The sequence below is a fragment of the Halichoeres trimaculatus genome, unplaced genomic scaffold (assembly GCF_033239565.1).
Source record: "Halichoeres trimaculatus isolate MK-OKI-2021-1 unplaced genomic scaffold, fHalTri1.1 fHalTri1_scaffold_1, whole genome shotgun sequence".
Taxonomy (NCBI): Eukaryota; Metazoa; Chordata; class Actinopteri; order Labriformes; family Labridae; genus Halichoeres; species Halichoeres trimaculatus.
In genome coordinates, this window is record NW_027437179.1 from 18,482,717 (window position 1) to 18,497,820 (window position 15,104).

Genomic DNA, 15,104 nt, shown 5'->3' on the forward strand with positions numbered 1-15,104 from the left:
TCGTGTATTCTTCAACATCTAAACTGAACCAGACATTGGCTGTGTCTCTTCGTCCTTCTCCTGTGGTCTTTTTTTGTGTTTGTGTCAGAATCTAATAAAGAAAAAGTGATGTTATATCATCTCCATCATCAGTTTGATCATCAAAGTGAGTGTCGTGTTTATGGCTGGTGATGTCTGAGCTGCTAATTCAGAACCTCCCACACATAAGTGGATCTGAAAGAGCAACTTGTCTCACTGAAAAATCACCACTAATAAGTCTGTCAGAGCATGTAGACCACACTTAGATAAGCTCAGCTCCCTCACATGTTTGTGTGCTTTCCTTCATGTGTTGTTTAGACACTCGGGTTCTCTTATTGTTGCTGTAGCACTGGATGGTAGGGGTGCAGCAATCACAATTTTCTGGCCGTTGACCAATCTGTAAAAAGCCTGACCTGCAGACAACGATTTTTATTTTTTAGCATATACCTTCAGTGTTCCAGTCTTATTTTATTGAAAACATTGAACAATAACTGTGAAACAATAAAATCTTTATATTTTAACTTCAACAACAAATAAAGTGTCCTGAGTTTTAGGTCTCAGAGCAAAAAAGCAACAATGGCTGGCTGTCAGACCTTCCCAGAGGTATATAAGATCAGTTTCATATGTAAGGATGGGACGATCACCAATCCCCAAAATATAAGAAATCAGCACTGATGTCTACTGGATGGTTTTAACCAATCCCAAAATGACCTCACTGTTTCCCTGGTTGTAAAACAGGGTTCCTGTGGATCCTTGAAAAGTCTTAAAAGGCATTGAATTCTTAATTCTAAAAATAAGACCTGATTTGGCATTAAAAAGTCTTTAACCCAAATTTCAAAAGTCTTTAAAATTTGAACACATTGGTAAAATTTATGTTAGTTTGAAGTAAAAAAATATGAAGTAACATTTATTTATTTTTCTGAATAATTTCCTGATTTACTCTTGTGGCAACATGGCGTAATCACAATAGCGAAACTAACAAAATGGTGATGTGGTTGCACCAGGAAGTTTTAAAGCAGATGCATGTCTTGGTTCTACCTAGGGTTGGAGAGAGGAAAAAACGAGGAAAAATGGCAAAAAAATATCCAAAAGTGGCTTAGGAAAATTGATTATGGCAGCAAAATTGAGAATTAAATTTGAAATTGAATTTCAACAACCATGTGAAAATTCCAAAAATGGTTGTGACAGTGGCCAAAAAAGATGAATGTGGGCAAAATAGGCATAAATTTGTAAAAATGGGGTTAAAAAAAGGTAAAAAGTCATGTTTTATGTAAAGTAAACATTGGGTTAAAATTGCCTCTAACCCAGGTGATTCATGTGGTGTTTTTGTTTGTAAGTTTTGTTTGTTTTAATTGTGGTTCTTTGTCGACTTGTTTTTAAATTTGATTTCCAACGTCATTAAAAAAGTCTTAAAAAGTCTTAAATTTAACTTGCCTTGAGCTGTAGGAACCCTATAAAATTCAGGAGTGTGTTTTCTGCGTGTGAGAACCAGGCTGTGATGTCATATGTGGGTCAGCAGAAGGACATTATTGTGTCTGGCGCTCAACAGGGGGTGTATGAGGTCTGTTTTTTGGCCTTCTTGTGCAGCACAGAGACCCGTCTGTGGCCTTGGAGAACCCGAGGAGCGCCAGGAGCCTGTGGGGCGAATAAATATGCTGTGAAAAGCGTGTTAAGAGAGGTGTGAAAGAAACCGTGGGGTGAAACACTGGGTTTTGTGTGGAACCTTTCCCTCCCCCTTTCCCGGGCAGCACACTTGCTCTCTCTTTCTTTCTGCCTTCTTACAGTTTTCCTTTCATACACGCCTCACACCAAGGTTCACAGTTCAAATAAACAGGGGCTCGAGCAGCGGGCCGGGGCTGGTGTAAACAGCAGCCAGCCGGGTGATTTAGTTTCTTTCGGGGTAGTGCTCCCTCTCACTGATTCCTAATGGGCCGTGCTTTAAATGAGCAACACAGGAGTGAGTGGGTGAATAAAAATCTTGTGATGGACAGAAACTTTGATGTGACTAACTCTCAAGCGTGTTTGTTCAGACTTGGTTTTCCAAACAAGCCCACTGTACATTTTACAAAGCATGACGAGTGATGGATTTAAGGTTGGTCAATGGAGATGTGTTCGCTCGAAGCGTTTGACCTCGGTCTGATGAGAGTTCTGTAATGGGATTTGTCTGTGTCTGCGTGTGGACCGCTCAATGTGACTCATCCCTCCTCATCTTGTTCTTAGAGCAGTGTCTGTCAGTGTGTGTGTGTGTCTTTTCTGCCTCAAGTCGCAGCTTTCAGAATCAAACCGTCAATAAGGTCCCTGAGTTCACCATCTCGACTGGCTCTTGATGAAACACACTGTGGGTCCATCACGTCCTGGAAATGGCAATTTCTGCTCCAATCCATAACATCTACAGGCTTCAAGATCCTAAGGGGAGGGAGCTGTAGTGACTTTATTGACCAGAATATGTGTGTGTGTGTGTGTGTGTGTGTGTGTGTGTGTGTGTGTGTGTGTGTGTGTGTCTTCTTATCATTCCTCCATCTATGGTAGGGTAAACGGTAATGAGGGTAATGAGCAAAATTTAGGGAATCAAAATCCCCAAGATCCCATTGACACTAAATCAGAGCGTTACTGTTTCTTTAAGCGTAATATGTGTTTTGTAACATGTAAGGGGTTATTGTTCAGAAGTAATCATTTAAATTATGGGGTTTAGATGAGCAGGAATCATATTTTTAATACAGCATGTTGAAAACAAAAAGATCAAGCTTTGTTCTAAGATATTTTAGTATCTCCACAAGTCTGAGATCACTTTTTCTTATTCATTGACAGAACCTGTGAGTATGTGTATGTGCATGTGTATGTGTATGTGAATGTGTGTGGTTGTGTGTGGTGAAATTACCTTTCAGTTTTCAGTTGATTATTAAATAGTTTGTGGAGAGACAGATATTTTTAAAGAATGCCGGCACTGCTCCTCCCAACACAAACATGTCATCACTTGCTCTCAGTGTGTAGTTACAGTATAAATAGGGCAAATTGAACCTGAAGGTACATCTGTAGTTGACTATCATGGCTCATGTTCAAGTATTTTTGTTGTCACTCAGTAATTTACCCCTAAACCACACACAGACAGGTTTTTCTGACGAGGGAGGTTCAGATTGCACGTTGAAAGAATCTGTCTTTTCACTTTCCCGTTGGACTGTGTTGATAACAAATTGCAAACTAAACTTATAGCATAGTTGTTCATAAATGTTGTGCCCTGTTCATGTAAAGTTTTGTAGTGTGTTCCTGCAGCCCCTCAGGATAAACTGTGTTTGACTGACTGATCCTGTCTGTTGCTGCTTCACCCGCAAGTCCTCTAAAGCTAAATATTTAAACTTAGCATAGCTGAGTGCTGGGGTTTATTTAACTTTAACTTTAAACCATGATGAGCCAGGGCTAGAGAAAGTAGAGCTCAGTAATAACTACTGTATGGAACTTTTAGAATAGAATAGAATAGAATAGAATAGAATAGAATAGAATAGAATAGAACTTTATTGTCATTGTAACAAGTACAACAAAATTGAAGTCACAGAAGCAATCAAGAAAACAAAAGTAAGAAAGTGTATAGAAGGTGAAAAAAGGTCCATAAGAAAATAGATGATGACAGCTTGTCCGTCATTCTCCAGTTCAGCCAGCCTCCACCTCCACAGGGTCTAGGACTGAGCTTCTTCAGCAGTCTGTTCAGTCTCTGTCTCCTGGATCCTGTGTTCTAACAGCAGGTGAAGCTCTTCCAATGAGGCGTTGGTGTCTGGTATTAGCTCAGTAAGCCATGTCTGTGGATAGCATGATGCTACTCTGCCCTCTGGTATTCCTTCTGTTGCTAGGTTAGCATGGCTAGCTCGTCCATCTTATTGGAGATAGATCTTACGTTCTCACCAATGATGGATGGAAGGACAGGTCCATGTCCTCACTTCTTACCTCCTTCTCCTCACCTTGTGGGAGGACATCAGGCCTTACACCAGTTAGCACTGACATGCTACAGGCTGCAAACAGATGAGTTCACATGTAAACAATGCAGCCATGGTTACATGTAGGATCTCCAGACAAACACAGGAGCAAAAATAGTAAAAATATCTCTGAAGCCACAAAAAGTTTGGTGTCCATGACCAACAAATGAGCCATACAAAGTAATGATCCACTCCAAATACAAAGATTACAAAAAAGAGATGAAAAAATTACAAGAAACAGACAGAGAAGAGAGAGCTGCTGCAAAAGGCAGCCATAGCCAACAGGGTGGCGCCTAGCAAGCTTTTTTTATGAGCCATTACAGACTTTGTGTTGTCTTTCAATCCTAACCAAAGGAGATCCATTTCTTCATGTACTTTAGTTTTGTAAAAAATCTGAGTTCTAAAACTTAAAATCCATCGAAGCTCTAAAAATTTTAAGAACATTTAGTCCACTCAGAAACCTCAGACTCCAAGTGAAGGCCGAGGTCAGCTTGGCTGTATGAGGCCCTCTCACAATAAGAGGTGATATTAAGTATCTAGACAGCGGCTCTCTCACACACACACACACGCACACACACACACCGACACACACACACACACACACACACACAATCACAATTGTGGCCCAGCTAATGAGTATGCTAATATTCATTATTAATGATGGAACATCTGGTCGATCTGCATGTGCTTGTGGCTACAAGCAAGAGTTTCAAGGAGATTTGTTCTAAAAAGCAACAGCAGCAGAAATAAAAGTCAGAAGAGGTTTGGATGATGGAGCGATGCACTAAACGAAACAAAAAAAAAACTTACACTGAAGAAAAGAGAGAGATGGAGAGAGTCAGCAAATCAGCTTCAACACCCACTCCACTAATCTGGGTCATGATGACAAGGTGAGGAAGAGGAACATCAGTGGAGGCTGAATGAGAGAGTTGAGTCAGAGAAATGGCTGCAGGGTGCTGAATGTGGGAGGTTTGGGGGTGGGTGGTTCATTCAGGGAGACACACAATCATCCTGCATCACAGATACATGTTGCTGGGTGAGAAACTGGAGATTTTTGTTTATTACTTCACATCAATTTAAAAAGAGGTTACTTTTCAGCACAGATGGGAAGGTTAAGCACTCAGATAACTAGCTCTCCTCTCCCAAATGTTTCTGTATCTCTAAATCACGAACAGTGGAATAATGATGATGTCAAAACCCATTTTTCATTGTCTCCTGTCTGCCATTCCTCATATCCCACTGCGTCCACTACAGTTTCTCTTTACTTCCTACGACTATTCCTCCCACTTCCTCTTTTCAAACCGGAGCATGACCTAGTTATGTTTTGAATAAGAATCCACATGTACACTACGCATTGAGAAACCGCCGTTGTTGGGCATAGTGTGCTGGAAATTGAGCTGCGTCACCCTGGAGAGTGCTGTCTAGAGAGGAGATTGATGGTCTAATGGATAGATGAAGGTGGAGGGCTTGGAGAGTGTTTTTCCTCAGCGCAGAAGAGCTCTTCTGTAAGTGGGCCAGAAGGGGCAAAAAATAGCTCCAGTCCCCTTGAGGAGTCACTCCACAAAGTCACCTCTTTGCCCTGGGCCTTAATGTGTGAAACTGAGTGTCCATTCTCTTTCCATCTTCCTCCTTTCCTCCCTGTTTTCTCCCTCCAAGTCTTCCTCGTTTTCCCCTCCATGGCTTAATGGCATAGCCAGACCTGTATCAGCAGAACTCTGCAGCAGGAGCTGAATTTGTGTGCTAACAAACCCCTAAGCTAATTAGAATTTCAGCCTAGCTGGCTGCGCTGCTCATTTCCTCACCATTTCCCTCCCTTTGGACAAATACAATTTCACCCCTCAACCCGTGCAGAATTAATCCTGTTAATGTTCAACACAGGGTGAATAATGTCCACTTATCTGCTGGGAACACGGGTACAGAGGGGGCTCCTGGATAGAAGACCCACAGTTAACCCTCAGATACTGGGTCACACTAAATGTCTGTAGCTGAGCCAAACTTCTGCAAGATTACAAGAAGGAGATTCAGGGTGTGCTCAGAATGACACTGCTCCCTCTACTTGGGCCTCCTCACCAAAACACTGACCTGAGCTGGGTTGGGAAAGCCAGTGGACCTTTGAACTAACTGGCAGACACTTCCTCTGCTTTCTGATGGAGCCTGAATGTTCACATTAACTTTTTTATTCTTAATGTAGCTGAGGGGAGCAGGCACACAAGGGTTAAAAGCAATCCAAGTTGACCAGCGCTGGTTGACAACAGGCTGCGAATCATCTCCACGGTGCAGAGTAAACACCACTCAATTGTTGGTCTGTGTCCAAGCACAGAAATTAAAGATTAACTTCGTTCTGCTTCAGGTTTTCTTTAAGACTGGGCTTTACATGTTTGTGAGCAGCGTCATCAGACCATACACTGAGCAGTAGGAAATCATAGCTATTCCAACTCACCAAACAAAAAGGCAAAGGAGCAGCTCTGCTGTCACAGACTAGTAAGACACCCAGCGGGTTTTCTCTGGAGACTGTGTCTGTACCATACTTTCCTCTCCTCTCCTACACACATTGCATGAAAAGAAAGTGTTTTTGCGGGTTACAAAGGCCCCGTTAAAACGACGTTTCATCTCAAAAACTAAAAAGCAGTGGAAAAAAATCTGTGCTTACACGGAAACGCTGACGGACTAAAAAAGCTGTAGTAAGCATGCCAGGCCTGTAGGTGGTGCTATAGCTGTCTTGTCCAGAAGCTGCTTTTGGCAGATCTCCACTAAAGTAGAGTCGAGCTGATCATCTGGTGTTTTGGTAAAAACTATAAAGTGGAGCAACAGATGCACATTTTGTATAAAGACAGTCAGCAGATTCAACAGTATATGCACAACACGGTAGTCCGCGACAATCGCAACAACCCTACTGTTGAACCGTTGTATGCGCTTCTGCGGAGCAGGGCGTGACGTCAGCATTTTCACTGAAATTGCTGACTCACCAAAGACAGTTAAAAAAAATTGGACGTCCGCTTGCTCGGCTCGAAGTGAGGTCTCCACAAAAACTGCTCCCCCTGGTGGCTGCAGCATAGGTAAAAAAAATCGGGCTTTCCAGCCATTTCAGATGGGCTGTGGCCTTTCAAAAAAACTTTAAAAAATTAACACATCTCGTAGAAATGTTTCTCAAGTCAGATTGTTGTGGTGATTTGAAGATATCATTTGGCTTTTTTGTTTTCAAATCCTCTTTTTTCTGAAAAGTTTCATTTTCATTAGGTTAACAACGAGGTTCTACGTAACATTTAATGATGATTGACAGATGTTGTTCTTGTGTATTTTTTTCAGGGATTGTAAAATATGTCGGGAGGTAGAGTCAAGAAGTGATCAGACTCTTGAAAGAAAAAAATATATATATATTATTTTTGGTCACCTGGCTCCACTCAGATTCTCCCAGAATCCCTCATCGTCTCTGTACAATGATAAATGGCAGAGCCACACTGTCCACTCTATATACAGTCTATGGTTTACACGGCAACGATGGTGGCAGCGTTTCAGAGAAATCCCAATCTGAAGGCCGTTTTCAAAAGTTTGCATTTTAGGTTGCCCGAAACGTGTAAACGCAAGGCTGAAACGCAACAAAACTTTTTTGTGTCACCCTAAAATGGTTGTCATGTGAACGACCCCAAAGTCTGCACTTCTTCCTCTTATCTCAAAAGCTAAAGCAAAAATAATCAAGAAGGCCACTTCAGACTCTTTTTGGTCATATTAATGTGTTCACACTGTAGTCGCAGTTCCCTGTATACAAGAGGCCAAACAGAAAATTACTTTTGCATTTCGTTCTAAAACTGTTGTTGTGTAAACAGGCCCTAAGTTAACCTCTCATTTTTTAGGGATCCAGTAACTTTTTTTTTTTTACTTTTATTTTTAACTTTTTTTTAACTGAAATTTTACTCCAGGTAACCCCTTGATGGGCAGCCATTTTGACATCAATTTCACTGCAGAGCCTTGTAGATTCTACGTGGTGTTTTCGATCTCAACACTACAGTGTTTACATGTTAGTCCTCTAGATTGACACCTCATTTGACCAACTGGGTCAATCTATGGTCTCTCCAGAGCCAATAATACCCCTGAGGTGTGTAAACTGACAGCACCGTATTCTTATTTTAAGTTTCAATTTTATACAGTCATCCTACCATGTGCCGTTACATTAAAAAAATCTAGCTGTGTCCTTACTTATAGGTACAGTTACAAAAAATTTTACTGCTGAGGTTAAAATTGTAAACTTTACAAAAAGATCAAGCTTTTGTATGTACTCCAGAGGGTTCAAGAATAGCACCAAAAACAGCAGTTTAATTTGGATATGCCTCTTGCATGCATTTTTGGCATTCTGGGGGGGTGATTAAGGAGTTAAATCTTCTGAAAAAGTTTTTTTTCACTACTCTGCTCATTTTGTATTGATTCCTTAGGAATTAAATGGCTTCATAACTTTTTCTTAAAATTCCAGTTGTAGACCAGTTGTACCACTGGCTGTTGCTGCTGGGTTTGGGATCAGACCTTAAACAGTCAAATACATGGAGTAACTTAAGAAACCCTCTGCAGCATTAGGACAAAAAGTTACATGGAAGAGGAAGCTGGCTGGCTCCCTCCCTCCCAACATGAGCTATCAGCTGTTGGGGTGAGACCCAGCTGCCTCGTGTGTTGACTCTGGAGTGATAGCCATCAGCATTTGCCACATGAAAGGAGAGGAGACTTGTGTTCCTAAAAAAGCAGATGAGAAATAAAGATGAGGAGGCCATGTTTGAATGCTGGCTGCAGTTCAAATCCAGATAATGGCATTGATTTATCAGGTGTGTTTTTCTGACCATATCAGAACGTATATAAATCAGTTCTTTCCCCCCGGTTAGATATGAATAATCTTCTCGTAGGATAAGATCCTTTGAAGCGGTACAACTTTTTTGCATAGTTTCGTGCAGACAGTGCTTCCAGCCCCGGGGGGAACATGTATTTACATTATCAGTCATCCTGTGCTTTGATAAAGACAAAAACTCCAATATGCTTATGCATGCTTAGGAAGGGAGTAAACCTGTTTGGCTCAATGTCTAAAATTACCATCTCTGTGCATGCCAAGAGTCCGAAGGCTATGCTATCTGTGGTATGTCCCCCAAGCTGGCCTCTATGCTTTTATTCGGCCCAGTCATGGCATTTTAAAAGGCTAGCAGCAGGTCGAGGAACTGTTTACTGGGAAAAGGGAATGACTTGCTGGGGGAAAATGGCCCGCTGACCAATTGAATGGTTTATCTGAGTAGAGGACACTGTCACTTAGGGCTCCTTGTAAAAGCATGTGGATAAGTTTTAAGTACAGCCTGAGGTGTAATTGATATTCTTGTGTGTAGAAGGGACGCAATTATACTCTGAAATTGCAAGGCCATGTGTGAGAGGAGAGTCCAGGGCAGAAAGACGGCTTTCACTGAACAGAAAAGCAGAGCTTCAGTCTGACTTGAGAAAAGGTTTTTGACAGGGGAAAGAGACCACTGCCCTGTCCTCAAAAACTGGCGAGGTTGTTCAAAGCTGCCTCCTGTTTTCCCCAACAAAACACTTCCCTGTTATTTTAAAGCAGTCCTTATGATTTCTTTCTGACATTTTTGCCTTTATTTCTTGTGTTTGGCAATCAAGCAGTGGGGAACTTTGGGAAATACACACACAAATCTTGATTTAATTACTTTCTAACCCACTTTCATTCTATCCATCCTCTGAGTTGCCTTTTGAAAATCTTCCACAAATCTGTTAGGCTTTGGTTGCCAGAAAGACTTCTGGGCGTTTTTCCTTTTCTTGACACATTTTGCGTTACACAAATAAGCAAATAGGGTGCCGCAGTGGGATGTTGTTTAGCACTCCTACCTCTCATTGTAGGAACAAGAGCATCACAGTTTAGTGCCGTGCCAGTGTTTCAGGGATTAAGAAGGAACAAAAATAGCTGTGATGGTGGCAGTCTGTTGGGAACAATTGTGTTTATTGTTGCTAAAAGATTAGTTGTATTCATCATACCTATTAGTCCTGGTTTTATTACCAATTTGGAAAACAGCATTTAGACAGCTTAAGATTTAGGGTAGCGTGTATAGTTTTCCCTAACTAATGTAAAGATTGTATTGACAACTCTTACAGTCAAGTTCTGGGGGCCCAAAAGACTTACTTTTAAGGGTTTTTAATTTTTCAGTTAAGGGGAGTGTGGAGGGTTAAGACGCACCTGAAGCAGCTCTCGTCAATCTCAATTAAATACTTCAATTCTCAACAAAATAATGGCAATTTTCTGAATATTTTCATAAAAGCTTAGTGTCTTATGTGTTGGTGACGCTTGTGGTCACAAACTTGGAAAATACCAAACATCCAAAAGGGAAACAAGCCGAGGAATCAAACAGTACTATCAGAGGTTATACTTGTTCCAGTTGAGAGGAACAAGATGAGTGTCAAACTCCAATTTTAGACCAAACTGACTGTGAATACCTGGGAGCCAAAATAACATGAGGAAATTAAGGGAACAATAAAATCTTTCAATAAAAATGTCAAGAACGCAGGACCAGATGGGTTTTTGTAATGAATTCTAAAAGAAATGTATTAACTTATTAGCTCCTTACCTGGACAGGATGTATAAACATGTGCTTGTTAATAGAAAGATGCCTCATACCCTTAATGAGGCAACTATTGTTGTACTTCCAAAGAAAGGGATGGACCCTGAAGAAGAAGGATCCTTAGACCTATATCTTAAATAAACACAGATCATAAAAATATTACAAAGATCTTGGCTAAAAGGCTCAGCACCTTGAAGGATTTATTTCTCACAGACAATAAAAACGCTGTTCAACTAGCTCTTTCATTTGGAGGTTGTTAATTCAGGCCTGTAGCAGTTATTGTTGTTACAGGAGAAAAGAAAGACCTATCTAGATGCTCTGTAGAGATCTTGTGTTTTACTTTGAATAAATACATATTGAAACACAAAAGGGTTTTCAATAAATCCTTTTGAGTCCTACTTTTGTTTTTGACTCGGTAGATTTTCATAAGTCTCTAAACCTTTTGTTCTTCCCCCTGCTAATGTCCGCTTCTCATGTTAAACAGCACTGTTTTGTTTACAGACGCTCACCTCCCCTTTCCCCATGCCTGGCCAACATCCCGCTGCTCCTCTCCCTTCTCTCTGCTTGTGCTGGGCCAGTTGATTCAGGGAAGTGGTTTCATTCACATGCAAATCCTGCCAGAACACCATCATTCACACTGCTAATTACACAAATGTTGGGACGCTGACTTGCTGACATCACTCCAGGATATTAGTATGCTGCAGGGAGGAGAGGGGTCTGGTGTCATCTCCTCTTCTGGGGTTGTGTGTTTGAGTGCGTTTGTGTCAAGTAAACCAGACAATGCCCCTCAACAGGATGTTAGCAACTCTGCCTGCCTTTAAAAAGTAACAGGTTTGGATTGAACTGGAGTTTTTTGTATCTCTAAAAGGTCATTAATTGTTTGTTGTTATTGTCTCTTAGCATTTGTGTCTTGTAGATCCCTTTGCAGAGATCATTTGACAAAAAAGATGGTCCCTGCTTTTTTTGTGAAATCCCTGATAAACAACAGTAAAAGATTGTAACTGACCTCAAACTTTAAAAGCTCCTGGGAGAAGTTTTTAAGTGGTTATGGCATGAGAAAAAAGTTACAAGGTGACAGACACAAACAAATACGACTATCATCAATGAAACGGATACATTTTATTGTATATTTTAAGGCCTGTCATCTTTTCTGTGGGGAAGGTATAGGACCAAGCTAGTTACAGCATATGGCAGAAAGTGCTGCCTTTGTTTGAAAAGATTAACTGTGTGGGTTTCTGTTTAAAACAAGGAAGGGTATTTTTTTTTTTTTTTTTATGTAATCTGAAAACACTTCTTGAAAAAAAAATCCCAAACATAAAACATTAAGTGTATCTATAGGGTGATTAAAGCTGAATTCCCCTAAGAGCTTTAATAAAAACAAAATACAAAAAGACTTATCTTGGGGTCTAGCTATTTATTATCATTATTATTATTATTATTATTATTATTATTATTATTATTATTATTATTATTATTATTATTATTATTATTATTATTATTTTGAATATATTTTTGTTTTTCTTTCATAAGTGGCAAATATGTATAAAAATAAAATTGTTTTTTATTTACTTAATTATTTTTTTTTAAGAAGCACATAAAACCTTCAGGATGAAAGTTTTTGAGGACAAAAAAAATTAGAAATCTAATCGGGGTGTGCGCTTATTCTGAAAGTACAAACCGGAAATGGTAGTACATTTCACAGACGCTTCACACTACCCAGGGATTAAAGAGCTGCTGTTCACTGGGTCAGTCAGCAGCGAGCGGAGCAGCGCCAGCAGTTCTTGCCTTAACGCACCGAAAGTCCGTCCGGAGCTTCTTTTAGTCTCAGTTGTTGAAACTTTACCTGCTTCTTCTGGAGATTTCTGCTCTGCTCACTTGGATTTCAAATAGTTCAGCGGACTCTGCGGTCTTGTTTGGATTTGTAACGAGGGATTCTGATTTTCCACACCTTCAGTTGGCTCTTCGCTTACGCTTTCTCCTCTCCATTCCCTGAACTCCTGACTGTTTGCGGATAGCAGGGGTCTCTAGGCGGAGGGGGGGGAGTGTAGCAGAGGGTTGCAGACATCACTCAGTGGGTGAGAAGAGGGTGTTTTCGTGGCAAAGCTGTGGCGTTGGACTAGGGGTGACAAATTCTGCCATGAGGAAAATGTGTACTCCAACCCGCAACACCACAAGCAGCTCCGAGGTCAGGGCTATGGGTTTCATCCGCAGCAGTCTGTAAGACGGTAAGCAGTTGATTATTGATCGTGTTTGTGTTGGATTTGGAGCCGTTTTGTAGCAGAGTTGACGATCCACGGCGAGGCACACATTGACTCGAGATCTGAAGTACGTTTTTTTTTTTTTTTTTTTGTTTTTCTGAATGAAATCAACTTATGACTTTAACTTCTTGCTGACTTACTGAAACGTGTGCGAGAAGTAATCGCGTACGTATGAGACATGTTGAAGTCTAATTCAAACGTAGTAGGCGTTTTTTCCTCATTAAAACGATTTCCCTATCCGAATTTAATCAAAACTCTGAGTCATAAGTCGAACAAGTTGTAATTAGGGTAAAAATGACACAAAATACAGGGTTGTATACCTTCCCTGTAGACGTGTTCACGCAGTTTCATCCCCCACCCCACCCCCTGTAGCGCACTGGTCAAGCTACTGAGCGCCTTCAGCCAGAAACTCTTTGTTTTGGAGTCTCTATGCTCCATCAGTCTCTAATTGCTGAAAAAATAACCAAAAAGGCATAGGTTCAGTATTTAAGAAGTGTTCCCTACAGAACAGCCCTGTTTTAATGTATCTCCACTCCATGTGTTTTATTCAGTCGTTACTGGAGGCATCCTGGTCAATAGCATGATCATTTCCCTGGACTTGCTGCAAATACATTGGAAACAAGCGTCATATAGGCAGTTTCCTGGCAGTTGTTTTGGGTAGAACATTTCAAGACTGAACTCAGGCTAATTGAGCCGTTTAGGAGGCTACTTTTTAGCTGAACGAAGGGTCACTGGATTAGCACATGAATGGGCTGACGGGGGAGTGATGAATAATGTGGCTTCAGCAGCTGGCTGCAGTATCATTTGGCTCTTCAGGTCTGAGAGCTGCTCAAACATTCATGTGAACTGACAGGGGCCAAAACAGCGGATCAATTTATTCCTAGAAATCCAAACAAACTTTAGAAAAAGTCATTTATTGGTTTCCACTTTAACTAGGGATCGAATTACTGAGTAACACATCTCTCCACAGATTGATTGAGAAATAGATTTAAAGATGAAAAAGATAAACTTTTTAATGACAAACTGTGTCTTTTGTTCTGAAAATTTGGTAACTCAAGAAAGACTCAACACAGACATAAGACACAAGTGCCTAAAAGGCTAGGGTCCTGTCCCAACTTGACTCCCCTCTACATTGGAGTATTGGAGTGGCAGTAGTCTAGTGACACACTAGTGGGATGTGTCAACGGTGAATTAAAGAGTAATATAATCCATCAAAGCCACTCATACATAACACTATATTTTTTAACAGTGTGTATGGTCTATTTCCAATCATCATGTCTTGCAACTGACCGTCACACCCCATTGTCAGCCCCTATCCCTAAATCATTTTGGCATTAAACATTTACGCCGTCCCTTGTCTAGAAGCTAGCATCTTCATTCAAAAAACTGTGTTTGGTTTTGAACAGCACAAATTATTTTAACCATTTAAAACACTCACTTAAGGGAGACATCATAGTTTTACCAAAACAAACTAATATCTTCTGACATTGCGTAGGAAGGTTCACAGTGGTCAGTTCACATAAATGGTGCTTCCTCTGACTACTCAAAGTGCTTCTACTCTACATGCCACATTCATTCATTCATTCATTTAACCCAAATTCATTCTCTGATGGCAAAGGCTGCTCTGTAAAGTGTCCATCAGTAATACTGACACACTTGCACATAGTCACACAGCACTGGCTATGCCATCAAGACCAGTTTGGGGTTCAGGAGCTGGGATTGAGCTGCCAAACTTCAGGATGTGAACCTGCAGCCAGTGGCCTCACGTTATCAGAAAGCCACACAAATTTATTTCAAACAATGGTTTGAACTGTAGAACATTTATGCCCGTACTACAAGGCTTTCACTTAGACAGTGGCATTTTAAAAGGAAAACAAAAGATTTATTAACTGCTTAGTTACAGCCAGACTTCATATAAACCACAGGGTGTGTCCCCATTGTTCTAAAAGAGCATGGTGGGTCTCAAGTGTTAAAAATACAGATAATCAAACTTTAGTGTCCCTTACAGGGTTAAAATGATCATTAGGTGGAGGAAAGCAGTCCAGAGCTAGTTAAAAGTAGGGCCGGACTTTGGCTGTAATCTGTTATGACAGGTGGATGCTGGTCTAATGTCTGTCCTCAGGAACGCGCTGCATCTGGTTCTTACTAATTGGCCACTAATGGAAAACGTCTCTCTCCAGTCTGATTCTTGTCGGGAACACCTCGAGCCATGTTTAACTGTGATTTACTGCTAATGGCTCTGAAGCCAACACGCAGCCTAGTGTGGATTTAAATAC

General features: G+C 40.8%; 1 protein-coding gene across 3 annotated transcripts in view; it reads left to right on the plus strand.

The window, feature by feature from the left end:
• Positions 1–15,104, plus strand: part of prickle2b (prickle homolog 2b) — a 106,097-nt gene that overhangs the window by 72,734 nt on the left and 18,259 nt on the right. Inside the window, exon 1 of one of the 3 annotated variants that reach the window (XM_074673025.1) lies at positions 12,300–12,795. The exons of the other annotated variants lie outside the window; for them this stretch is intronic. The gene's annotated coding sequence lies outside the window, so the exon portion shown is untranslated. Of the gene's footprint in view, positions 1–12,299; positions 12,796–15,104 lie in introns of those variants that run through there. 3 annotated transcript variants of the gene reach the window in all.